Source organism: Macrosteles quadrilineatus, unplaced genomic scaffold (genome assembly GCF_028750875.1).
Source record: "Macrosteles quadrilineatus isolate MER2022 unplaced genomic scaffold, UCM_ALF_1.0 Scaffold_2__2_contigs__length_208266976, whole genome shotgun sequence".
Lineage (NCBI taxonomy): Eukaryota > Metazoa > Arthropoda > Insecta > Hemiptera > Cicadellidae > Macrosteles > Macrosteles quadrilineatus.
The window spans coordinates 40,698,669-40,712,104 of NW_026542595.1; positions in this window are offsets into that span (position 1 = coordinate 40,698,669).

Genomic DNA, 13,436 nt, shown 5'->3' on the forward strand with positions numbered 1-13,436 from the left:
TTAGGTATCTGCATTCCTAAAATTCTATGGGAAGGGAGGAAAACAGGTCTGCGACGCAGGAAGTGGTAAAGGAAGTAGTCAAGGCGTGCTGTCCGGAGTGTGGGAACTGTTTATGACGATTATATTAAGGTATTTGCAAACCTATGATGCTATGGGAAGAGAGGGAAACAGGTCCGTGACGTAGGAAGTAGTGAAGGAAGTAGTAAAGGCAAGCAGTCCGGACTGTGGGAACTGTTTGTGACGATTAGATTAAGGTATCTGCAATCCTAAAATGTTACGGGAAGGGAGGAAAACAGGTCCGTGACGTAGGAAGTAGTGAAGGAAGTAGTAAAGGCAAGCAGTCCGGACTGTGGGAACTGTTTGTGACGATTAGATTAAGGTATCTGCAATCCTAAAATGTTACGGGAAGGGAGGAAAACAGGTCCGCGAAGTAGGAAGTGATGAAGGAAGTAGTCAAGGTGAGCTGTCCGGAGTGTGGGAACTGTTTATGACGATTAGATTAAGGTATCTGCAATCCTAAAATGCTATTGGAAGGGAAGGAGGCAGGCCCGCGACGTAGGAAGTGGTGAAGGAAGTAGTAAAGGCGAGCTGTTCAGGGTTAGGGATCTGTTTATGACCATTATATTAAGGTATTTGCAATCCTATGATGCTATGGGAAGGGACGGAATCAGGTCCGTGACGTAGGAAGTAGTGAAGGAAGTAGTAGGCCTAAAGGCAAGCTGTTGGAAATCTTTAACTTGGTCCTCTTTGGATGATTTTTTAACAACACTTTGAGAAACACATGTTATTAGTCTTCAATTTGTCTAAATAATGTTATAATTGTTTTGTAGAAATATAATAATAGTGGGGTCGTATAGCTGCATATAGTGGCAGAATATTTCAGTTCTGGCAGAGAGGCTGCAATTTTAGGTGGTTATAGTATACAAGTTTCTGAACCTAAAACCGCCTAGACCCCAATTTTTAAGGACCTCGGTCGTCCGTAATGACGTCATCAAAATGGCGGCCGTAAGAGGATGCTGGGTCCCCATGAATTGTTGCTAAAACGACCGAATGCCTGAACCGATTTTTATGAAATTTGGCACACAAGTACTTTAATACATTATCTCGGCCCAGGTTGTCAATGGTCGAGTTTGATAAAGTCGTTTCAAAATGGCGGCCGTTAAAAGCTCAAATAAAAAATAATCTTTCAGTGTTTTGTGTTCTCAACTCCCTCCAGAGATCTGCAGTAACCTATTCACTTTCCTTGCAATCAAAGGTTGCATTACCGTCTCTGCATTTCATGGAATAGGCAAAATACCCCCACCACAGCAAACCTGCAGATTAAGTGAGTTTCAATTTCCCTGATTTGATTTTCAATTAAATCAATGTCAATAACATTAGGTTTCATGAGTACCTAGGTTTGCTGCTACAAGGAGATTAATAATTATTAATATATTAATAGCTTAGTTTAAAATAAATAAATTTGCCATGTTTCAAAATATGTTATCATAAACAAGCAAACTACAACAGTTTATGTACTCTCCGTAATAATAACATAGGAGTTTTAAATTTACAATATTTTGAATTTTCTCCGTAACCAATAACCTCATAAAAACACTTCAATTCACTAATTATTTGTTTGATTAAGATCTTCAAAATAGTTTAGAGAAAAATTAGGGAATTTCATGTTTTGAGGGTCAAACATGAGGTTCGAACATAAGAAAACCCAATTTTTACCCCTTAAATCACCCCAAAAACCCCGTTGCCATGGTCCGACCACGCTGGTTCGCGAACTTGTTTGAAGAAACGTTGGTTTACACGTTTTTGCAAAATTTCATTAAGATCGGATAATTTTTGCTAACGGACACACACATATACAGTGTGTTCAAAAAAGGTAGGGACAAAGTTTACGAATTGATTCATTGGATCAAAATAAGAAGAACATAAGGAATAACATTTTTTTACAAAATCGCTTCGTTAATAGATATCCATCATTTTATATGTTTACTCGAACCAGCATGATCGGACTATGGGAACGGGGGTTTATGGGGGGTTTTATGGGGTGAAATTTGGTTTTTCCCATTTTGGACCCAAAAAACATAAGATTTAGCAATTTCTTTCCAAACCATATTGTGGAGCTAAAAGAAAAACAAATAATTTAGTATATTGAAGTGTCATTATGTGCCTAACGGTAACCAAGAAAATTAAAAAAAAAATTTAAATTCCCATGTTATTCTTATGGAGAATAAGTAAACTGTTGTATTTTGCTTGTTTATGAACATATTTTGATCAAATTTGTAAAATTTATTCATTTCATACTATACTATTACATTTCATAAAAAATATGTTTTTACCCTCCCTGTTGCAGCAAACGTAAGTACTCGTTAAACAAATGCTATTTAAATGGGGAATAAATGTGATATTTTTAAGGAGATATTTTAGAGTAAATCCAATCAGGCAAATGGAAATTCGCTAAGTCTGCAGGTTTGCTGCGGCGGGGGTATAATAAGTAATTGGTTACGGAGAAAATTTAAAACATTGTAAATTTAAAATTCCCATGTTATCATTACAGAGAGTACATAAACTGTTGTAGATTGCTTGTTTATGATTATATTTTAATGAAACTTGGCAAATTTATTTATTTTAAACTAAGCTATTAATACATTAATAAAAACTCACTTTATTAATCTCCTTGTAGCAGCAAACCTAGGTACTCATGAAACCTAATGTTATGAAATGCAGAGACGGTAATGCAACCTTTTATTGCAAGGAAAGTGAATAGGTTACTGCAGATCTCTGGAGGGAGTTGAGAACACAAAACACTTTAATTTTAGGTTTTAACGGCCGCCATTTTGAAATGACTTTATGAAACTTTACCAATTTCAACCCAGGCCGAGATAATGTATTAAAGCACTTGTTTGCCAAATTTCATAAAAATCGGTTCAGTCATTCGGTCGTTACAGCCAATTCATGGGGACCCAGCATCTTCTTACGGCCGCCATTTTGATGACGTCATTACGGACGACCGAGGTCCTTAAAAATTGGGGTCTGGGCGGTTTTAGGTTCAGAAACTTGTATACTATAACCACCTAAAATCGCAGCCTCTCCGCCAGAACTGAAATATTTTCCTGCTACCCAACCTGACTATAATCAATGAATGTAACTTTTTAAAACTGGTATAACTTATTTGACAAGAAATCAGTTTAATTTCAGAGTTTTGTTACATTTAATGGCGACCCTGCCAGGATAGTTTTGAGTTATTATGTTGAAGTAAACATTCATCATTGTACAGGTAATATACTTTTGATTTATTTTTAAAATGACTGAACTTCAAAGAAGAGCTTACAGGTCAGTCTTTACTAAAGAGGTAAATGCTATTGAAAACCTATTGAGCCAAAATGAAGATTTAAGAACTATTGTTGCCAGGTTTAATGTATTAAATACAACTTATGAAAAGCTTTGTCCTTTAAATGTAAGAACCATAGCTTGGATGTTACGGTTTGAAACCAAGAAGAAGAGCTCGGACATAACGTCAGAAGAATTTCAACAAGCAGAGAAATTACTGTTTAAACTTGTGCAAAGAGACAGGTTCAATGGAGAAAAGAAAAGCAAACATTTAAGTGGAGTTAAAACCATTATTGATGAAGATGGTCTTATTAGATTGAATACAAGATTACTGGATCAAGAATACAGCAAAGAATATACCAGTTGTGTTACCATCTAATCACATTATAACAGAACGAATGATTGAACAACAACATATTAACAGTAAGCATGCTGGTGTTCAAGCACTATTAGTTATTTTGAGGGAAACTTGTTCTTACTGAGCTTGATCTATCCGAACTTGATCTATACCGAAACTTGATCTATCTGGAACTTGTTCATGAACAGACAAGCTCAAGTTTAAACTTTTTTACCTCTTATATATTTAAGTGATTTTAAGTGGTATTTCAAACTTTTAATGATTTTTGAGTAAAGGTTATTGCATATAAAAGTCTAGAAAATATTCTGAATATATAAATTTTAAGAACCTAATTTTCAGCATCTTCAACTTATCAACTTAAAGAACTGGACCAAAGTTAACCTCTATCTGTGAATTATTTAATACTTTTTTGTAATGTTTCTCAATTTATGGAGTTGAAATTTGAAAACAAAAGACAATAACTAAGCATTTTGAAAATAACTATAACTATTGGGAAGTAAAATATTGATATAATAATATCTGGTGAGTAATACAAATTTGCCTACATGTGTTGATTTGAAAGAAGAAACTTACCTTATTTTTTACAGTGATTAATAAACACTAATAAATAATAATACATTTAACAACATCAATGTTAAACTGGGAAAACAGTGAGGTGCACACTATCCTGCCAGGGTCTTATCACAACTGAATGACCCAAACTGATTCAGCCTAGGGCAAGGTCAAAGGCTACCTTATTCCAAAGGTGCCTATTCCAGTCACTGATAACTATTAATTACTATTTTTCCTGCTCTAAGATATCATAGTAAGAGCTTATACATTAATTTGTATAATTGTATAATTGACGACTGTACAAATGTTAAGCTGCTGTTGGAAATAAAACTACAGGATATTTTATTATTTATCTTTATATCAATTTATCTAGTCAATTAATGAAATTTGATTCTCACTGTATAAATGAATTTTCATATTAATGATCTGATTTTTGGGAAGGTGAAAGGATACCCTTATTGGCCTGCCCAAATCTTAAATGTTGATAAGGAATCCTACAAACATGTCATCAAGTATGAAGTTAAGTTCTTTGCTACTAATGAGATTGCTAAACTTAACAAAAATGATTTATGCTTATACAATGAAAACAAACTAAAATATCCCATAGAATCGGTAGCGTTGAAACATAAAGAGCTGTATGGACTAGCTTTGTCTGAAATAGCAAATAGCTGGGCTAGTCATAAAGATTTAAATAAAACAGTAAGCCCTATTATGCCAAAACATACAAAATACTCTACCAAGAAAAATAACACAAAAAATGCTACTGTAAAATGTTCAACCCCCAATACCGCAGTAAATTGCTCACTAGTAATTGGATCACTCCCTAGTGATGAGTACCAATCATCTGTAACAAATGTGATTAGTACACCTCATTCTGTTTTAAATTCTAACAGCCCTTCAACAAGCAAAACCAACGCCCCTGCTAAACCCCAATATGAAGACTTTCATACCCGGATTCTCAAAAAGGAGTTAGATGAGTTAAAAAACGAAAATAAAAACCTTCAGCTAACAATAGAACTTATCAAAAATGACAATCAATCTTTACTAGAAGAGCTAAGTGAACTAAAACAAGCTAAACAAAACTGTATCCATTGCTTTCCACCACTAAAGCCTTCATCAACAATAAATCACCCGGCTTGGCATACTGTAACAACACCCAGCTATTCTCAGGTTAGAACTAACACTGACAATGTTGTGTGTCATAACAGGTATGAAGTTCTCTCACAGGATAGTTTAATTATATCACCGAAAACCTCTGATTCAAATTCACCTACACTAAACATGAATAACAAAATCAATAGTAACCAGAAATCCAACACAAGAAATATTGCTGTAAATCAAGAAAAAAACACTTCTGTATTACGCAGAAAACTTGTAATATTGTCAGACAGCCACGGTAAAAACTTAAGTTCTCTAATTGAAGAAAGAAGCCCTTTAAATGTGTGTTCATTTGTCAGATCAGGAGCAAAGTTTGACCAGGTAATACATGAAGTCAAGGATTTGAGCAAAGATTTGAGTAAAAAAGATCACCTCCTAGTTATTGCGGGCACAAACAATGTTGAAACTACAAGTAATAAACGACTCATGGATGATATTCATAAGCTGATCAGTCACACCGATCACACAAATCTCATATTAGCCACAATTCCAATGCGTCACGACAAACCCAACCTGGACCTTAAGATTAGTAAAGCCAATGCCGATATTGAGAAACTTGCCATTGATCAAGAAAACTTAAAACTACTACCATTACATGTACTGCCCCGTCATTACTATACCAATCACGGTCTGCACTTCAATAAAAGAGGAAAAACAAACATTGCTAAAACAATATCTCTACTTACACAAAACGACAATGAAAAGAAATCCATGAAGTCTATTTTAACAAAGAAGTCAGGTAAAAATTCTATAAATGTGATAGATGCAGATATGAGTCATGCTATAGACGAGCTGAGGGAAGATCGCACACTAGCTTTTGGCCACTCAATATCGGCAGATTTCAACGATCCCAAGCATATGTCTGCGGGTGTAGCAGTGGTGTTTAGACACAAATTTGGCAGACCACAAATGACAGACTTTGTTGGCAACAATTTAACTTGTCAAACACCGTTGAATGGAGCTGCAGTCTACAGTCTTGTGACTAAGCCAGCCTACTGGGGGAAGCCAACACCAGATGATTATGACAAGGCGTTTAAAGAACTCGCAAAGGATTTCAAAACAAAGAACCTGAAGACCTTGATATGCTCACCTATGGGGTGTATTAGGGATCTAATCCAGCCAGATCATTTTGCCAAAAACATATTGAAATTTCAAAACTCAACAAAAGCTACCATATACATATTATTAAATGAAGAAAAATCAAACAAAGTGCTAAGAAGGGGACTTTCACACACTGAGCTTTAGAGGCGTCTTGATGAATTGTTCACGGAGCATAATTATAATGCAAGGCTTCATCAAGCATCACAAGAACACAATCTAGAAGAATCTACAGCCACTGACATTGCCACAAGTGTAGCTCTTTCCGACATCTGCTCTCCTACTCCATCAGTAACATATCCACAACAAAAAAACATTACAATAGGTCCAACAATAGATTTAACTTAGCAATAGAAATTAAGGAGTCGTGTATATGTAACAGCTATCATAATTCTAACACAGATACTTCCAGTCATAACCAAATCGACCCCTGGCCTGTTTGTAAAAATTATAAGTGTAACAAAAATTTTGTGTGGCTAATGCATTTAAACATTGAAGGAGGGATAATTAATAAAAAAAATGAACTGGAATTAATTTTAGAAAATTCAAACATTTCAATTATTTGTTTAAATGAACATTGGCTTGGAAATGATAATATTGGCATTCTAAATAGTTTTACAAACTACACGCTGGCTCATTTTTATTGTAGGGAAGAGGGGACCCATGGGGGTTCTTGCATAATGATAAGTTCAAATTTGAAATACAGGATAAGGAATGATTTGTGCGTTTTTAATGAAGAATCGGTCTTTGAAGTTTCTTGTATTGAAATTGAAAGTTTAAATATTATTGTAGTTTCTGTTTATAGAACACCAAATGTTGCAAATTTTAAAATTTTTCTTTACAAATTAGAGAGTTTATTGCAAATTTTATCAAAAGCTACAAAAAAAAAATGATATCTATATTACAGGAGATTTCAATGTAGATATTTTACAAGACTGTAGCCAAACTAGACAAAAATCTGACTTTATTTCTTTGTTAAAACAGTATGGATTTAAATGCAATTTTTACGAACCTACCAGAATTACAAATTCATCTAAGTCATGTATCGATAACATCTTGACATCTGAAATAAAATCTCAATCGCCAGTTACAATGAATTTAGAGTTGGGTCTCTCGGACCATAGGGCCTTATTTATGAATATTTCAAGTAAGATGGATAAGTCATATAAAAAAAGTAGGAATAAAAAATGTAAGAAAAGAATATTTTCAAAAAGAAATATAGATATATTTTTAAATAGTATACAAGCTACCAAGTGGGAAGTATCTGTTAACAACTGTTTTAAAATTAACTGTTCAAATTTTTTTTAAAAATTTCCAGAACAAGTTTGAGGAAGCATTTCCTCTCAAGTTTTATAGTCACACAAACTTAAACAAAAAGAAACTTTGGATTACTAAAGGTATTAAAATATCTAGTATAAGAAAAAGAGAACTTAGCAGACTGGCTAAAGAGTCAAATAATATTGACTTCATTAACTATGTTAAAGAGTACAGAAAGATTTTTAGGCAAGTGTGTAATAAATCAAAGAAATCATGTAATGCTAAATTTATTGAAGACTCAGAAAATAAAAGTAAGGCTGCTTGGGCTATTATCAAAACTGAATTAGGTTTGGGAAAGAGTCGGACTACTTTTCCCAATATCGAGGTGGCGGACAAATCCATGACAAATTCAAAGGAAATTGCAGAATATTTTAATAACAAATTTATAAATATAACAAATCAAATTGGATTTTCCTCTTCTGAAAGTGAGGCAGTACAACTTACAATAAAATCAATAGATCAAAAGCAGACCACAAAATTTGACTTTCAATTTATAGACGTGAAGGATGTTATTAAAATTATTAAATCTTTCAAGAACAAGAAGTCGTCAGGCCGGGACGAAATACCACTAAATTTGGTCAAAATTGCTTCTAAATTCATTGCAGAACCACTCTCTATCATTATAAACCAATCATTCCTCAACAGTATTTTTCCTGAACACTTAAAATATGCTGAACTAAAACCGCTTTTCAAAAATGGAGAGAGGCAAAATCCAGACAATTATCGTCCAGTTTCACTTTTACCAGCATTCTCAAAAGTTTTTGAAAAATGTGCTTATTATCAAATATCTTCATTTCTGGAAACCCACAATATTTTTTCTAACAAGCAGTTTGGGTTTAGAAAGGGTTTAGGTACCATGAGAGCGCTCTCAGACTTGGTTGAGGAGGTGTCATGGGCCTTGGATGGGTCACATAGCACAATGGGTGTGTTTTGTGACTTATCCAAGGTGTTTGACTGTGTCAATCATGATATTGAAAAACTCATTAAAAAACTAGAATTATATCCCTTTTCTGTAAATTCAGTATCATGGTTAAAATCATACCTAAATAATCGCCATCAGAGAACAGTAATTTGTATGGATAATTTAAAAGCAAAATCAAAATGGCAAAAAATTAAAAAGGGTGTGCCTCAAGGTTCGATTTTGGGGCCACTTCTGTTTCTCATATATATTAATGATCTTCCAAAAAATGTCACAAATAATCCAATACTCTATGCAGATGATACTACAGCAGTAGTGAAAACAAAAAACAATGATGAATTAAAACATAAAATTGAAGAAAGTCTAACTGAATTGGGAAAGTGGTTTGAGATCAATGGTTTGAAAATGAATGAGGAGAAAACCAAATTTGTAAGATTTTGTACACCTCAATCAGTTGCAATCATTGATCAATCCCAACCAACTGATGATAATGTAAAATTTTTAGGGCTGTATATTGATAAACATTTGACCTGGAGTAAGTGCATTCAGTCAGTAATTGGTAAATTAAATTCAGCTTGTTTTCAAATATTGTGCTTAAGAAATTCCATAGATTTAAAAACTTCTATCATGCTATATTATGCATACTTTTACTCAATAGCACAATATGGAATTGAATTTTGGGGATTTTCCTCTGAAATTGAAAGAGTTTTTAAAATTCAAAAGAAAATTATAAGAATCATGACCTTTTTACCATGGAAATCTTCATGCAAGACAGTTTTTAGAAAATTGAATATTATGACCATTCCAAATTTAATAATTTACAAAACATTGTTAGCGGTGCAGTCAAATTTTGATGACTATATAATGTGAAAACTTTGACCACATTTATAACACCCGATTAAGATTTAATAAGATAGAGATATCTTATTATCTTATCTTATTATCTTATTTAATAAGATTTAATAAGATAATAAGATATCTCTTTTAGCTTAAGATTTAAAACGTTATGTGACAATAAAGAATTATTTATTTATTTAGGAAAAAGTTTGGATTTTGAAAGGGACGAGGACTATTGGTCGAGTCACACATCAATGTATACCCTGTAAAAGGTTTTCAACCTAGCCATGTCAAGCTCCTGTGGCTCCTCTACCTGAAGACCGGACGAATTTGACTTCTTGCTTCCAAGTCACAGGCATTGATCTTGCAGGCCCACTCATAACAAGAGAGTAGAAGAAATGCTAACACAGCAGATGAAGTTTTGGGAGTGAAAAAAGTGGGAAAGAAGGATTGGATGTCTGAAGACACATGGAGGAAAGTGGAGGAGAGGAAGAAAGTGAAGGATAAGCTGAACAATTGTAAGACTCGAGGACAAAAGAGAGATATGAAAATAGAATATAGACAAGCAGACATCAAAGTGAAGAGAAGTGCAAGGGCAGACAAAAGAAAGTGGACGAATGAGTATGCTGAGAAAGCTGAAGACGCGGCAAGAAAAGGTGACATGAAAGAGCTGTATAATATAACTAAAAAATTGTCAAAGAAAAGAATGAAGGTTGACAGACCGATCAAGGACAAGGATGGAAAGATCTTAACTAGTGAAAGTGATCAAATGAAAAGGTGGCATGAGCTCTTTACTGAACTATTTATGGAAGTTGAAGAAAATAATCCCAACATAGAAGAAAACTTAGAAGAAAACTTTGAAGCCGAGGAAGAAAACATAAATATAAGCCCTCCTACCGAAGAAGAAATAAAACAGGCACTGAAGGAAACAAAGAATTGGAAAGCCCCTGGAAGTGATAACATTACTCCGGAGGTTATGAAAGCTAATCCAGAGTTGGCAGCAAAAATTTTAAAGCCTTTATTTCATAAAATTTGGAACGAAGAGACAATGCCAAAAGACTGGAAAACAGGATTATTATGTAAACTGCCGAAGAAGGGAGACACAACCAAATGTGAGAACTGGAGAGGTATTACTCTGCTTTCAATTCCTGGGAAAATATTCGCAAGAATTATTTTAAACAGAATCAAAGAGGTTGTTGATAGGAAGTTGAGAAGGGAGCAAACTGGGTTCAGAAGGAACCGCTCATGCACAGACCAAATAAATACGATGAGGATAATAATCGAGCAAAGTAATGAGTTCCGAGTTGGTTTGTATCTTGTTTTTATTGACTTCCTTAAAGCCTTTGACTCTGTAAAAAGAGAGGGTATTTGGAAAGCACTTAGGAAATTTGGGATCCCTAATAAAATAATAGTTCTTATAAAGGAGATGTACACAAATTACCATTGTAGAGTAATTCATAATGGTAAACTAAGTGATCCTTTGGAGGTAAAGCTAGGAGTTAGGCAAGGCTGTGTTCTGTCACCAACACTTTTTGTGATAGTTCTAAACCAGGTTTTGCAAATAATATCAGAGAAAGGAGCTAGAGGCATATCCTGGGGACTACAACAGAGGCTTGAAGAACTGGCCTTTGCTGATGATATTTGTTTCCTGTCCCATAGATTTGATGATATGACAGCAAAGTTGCAGTATTTGGAAAGTGAACAATCTACAGGCTTAAAAATAAATGTAAAGAAAACAAAATCAATGAGAATAAATGTAGCGAATAACAACAGTTTCAGAATGTCAGATGAAGAAATCGAAGAGGTGGACAGATTTACATATCTGGGAAGTGTCTTAACAAGAGCCGGAGGAGCTGATGAAGATGTAATGTCAAGAATTACTAAAGCTAATGCTGCTTTTGTACAGCTGTATCCAGTGTGGAAGGCTCGTGACATTTCAACCAGAACCAAGTTGAAGATATTTAGTAGCAACGTCAAGTCTGTGTTGCTATATGGGTGTGAGACTTGGAAGGTATCTTCATCTTTGACACAAAAGCTCCAAGTTTTCATCAACAGATGCTTGAGAAAAATACTGAAGATCTACTGGCCGGAGGTTATTTCAAACAGAGAGCTGTGGAAAGCTACAGATGAAGAACCTGTAGAGATACAGATTAAAAAACGCAAGTGGCGATGGATTGGACACACTCTTCGTAAAGATCCAGATGCTGTAGAGAGGCAGGCCTTGAGCTGGAATCCCCAGGGGCATAGGCGAAGAGGAAGGCCTCGAATGACCTGGAGAAGAACTATAGAAGAAGAAATAAGAGATGCAGGGAAAAACTGGAGGGAAGTGAGAGCCTTGGCTGCCAACCGAGTCCGATGGCGTTGTTTCGTGGAGGCCCTATGCTCCGTGCAGGAGTGAAAGGAGATAAGTCAAGTTGCCAAATTTCATAAAAATCGGTTCAGTCATTCGGTCGTTACAGCCAATTCATGGGGACCCAGCATCTTCTTACGGCCGCCATTTTGATGACGTCATTACGGACGACCGAGGTCCTTAAAAATTGGGGTCTGGGCGGTTTTAGGTTCAGAAACTTGTATACTATAACCACCTAAAATCGCAGCCTCTCCGCCAGAACTGAAATATTTTCCTGCTACCCAACCTGACTATAATCAATGAATGTAACTTTTTAAAACTGGTATAACTTATTTGACAAGAAATCAGTTTAATTTCAGAGTTTTGTTACATTTAATGGCGACCCTGCCAGGATAGTTTTGAGTTATTATGTTGAAGTAAACATTCATCATTGTACAGGTAATATACTTTTGATTTATTTTTAAAATGACTGAACTTCAAAGAAGAGCTTACAGGTCAGTCTTTACTAAAGAGGTAAATGCTATTGAAAACCTATTGAGCCAAAATGAAGATTTAAGAACTATTGTTGCCAGGTTTAATGTATTAAATACAACTTATGAAAAGCTTTGTCCTTTAAATGTAAGAACCATAGCTTGGATGTTACGGTTTGAAACCAAGAAGAAGAGCTCGGACATAACGTCAGAAGAATTTCAACAAGCAGAGAAATTACTGTTTAAACTTGTGCAAAGAGACAGGTTCAATGGAGAGAAGAAAAGCAAACATTTAAGTGGAGTTAAAACCAGCGAGCACATAATAATAATAATAATAGAGAGGACACGGCGTTTAACCAAATGCACTGAAAGTGTGGCCAAATCCGCCATCTTAATCCGTCATACAGCCTGAATCCAAGACCCGCGAGCTCAGTTCGCATTAAAAACCCCGCGACAAATACACGATCATAAACAACATTAATAGTTGACAAAAAATTCTGAAATTTTGCACACTTGTAGATATGATACTGAGGAAAACGATGGTTTTAATATAAAATTATTAGTTATGATAGTAATTGAGTTATAAATATGTTTAATACTTATGTAGTTTAATTTTTCAGATTCAGACATGAAAAAGTTGTATTGCGAGGAAATTTTTTATTTTTTGGTCAGAGAAATTTCGTCAGCGGGAAAGTTGTGGATAAATAACCAAATTTAACTATCCGATTCACCAAAAAATTTTATCATGTTCGGTTTTCTAAAAAATCAGGTACAAAAGGGATCCATTGCCGCTGCTCCCCGCCACGCCCGCTGCGCCGCCGGGCCGTCGTTTATACATTTAGCGTGCAGTGTTTTTAATGTTTTATACTGTTGTACCGTAATATTGTATATATTAAAGAAATTTTCAAATATATTGTCTATGTAGAATTTTCAACAGTTTAGCACAACTTTTTAAGGACTAATTAGCTTTCAATATCATCCAAGATAAACTAAAGATAGTTCTGTAAGTTAAATTAAACTTCCCAAATATATTTGTAAAATTACACTCAATTT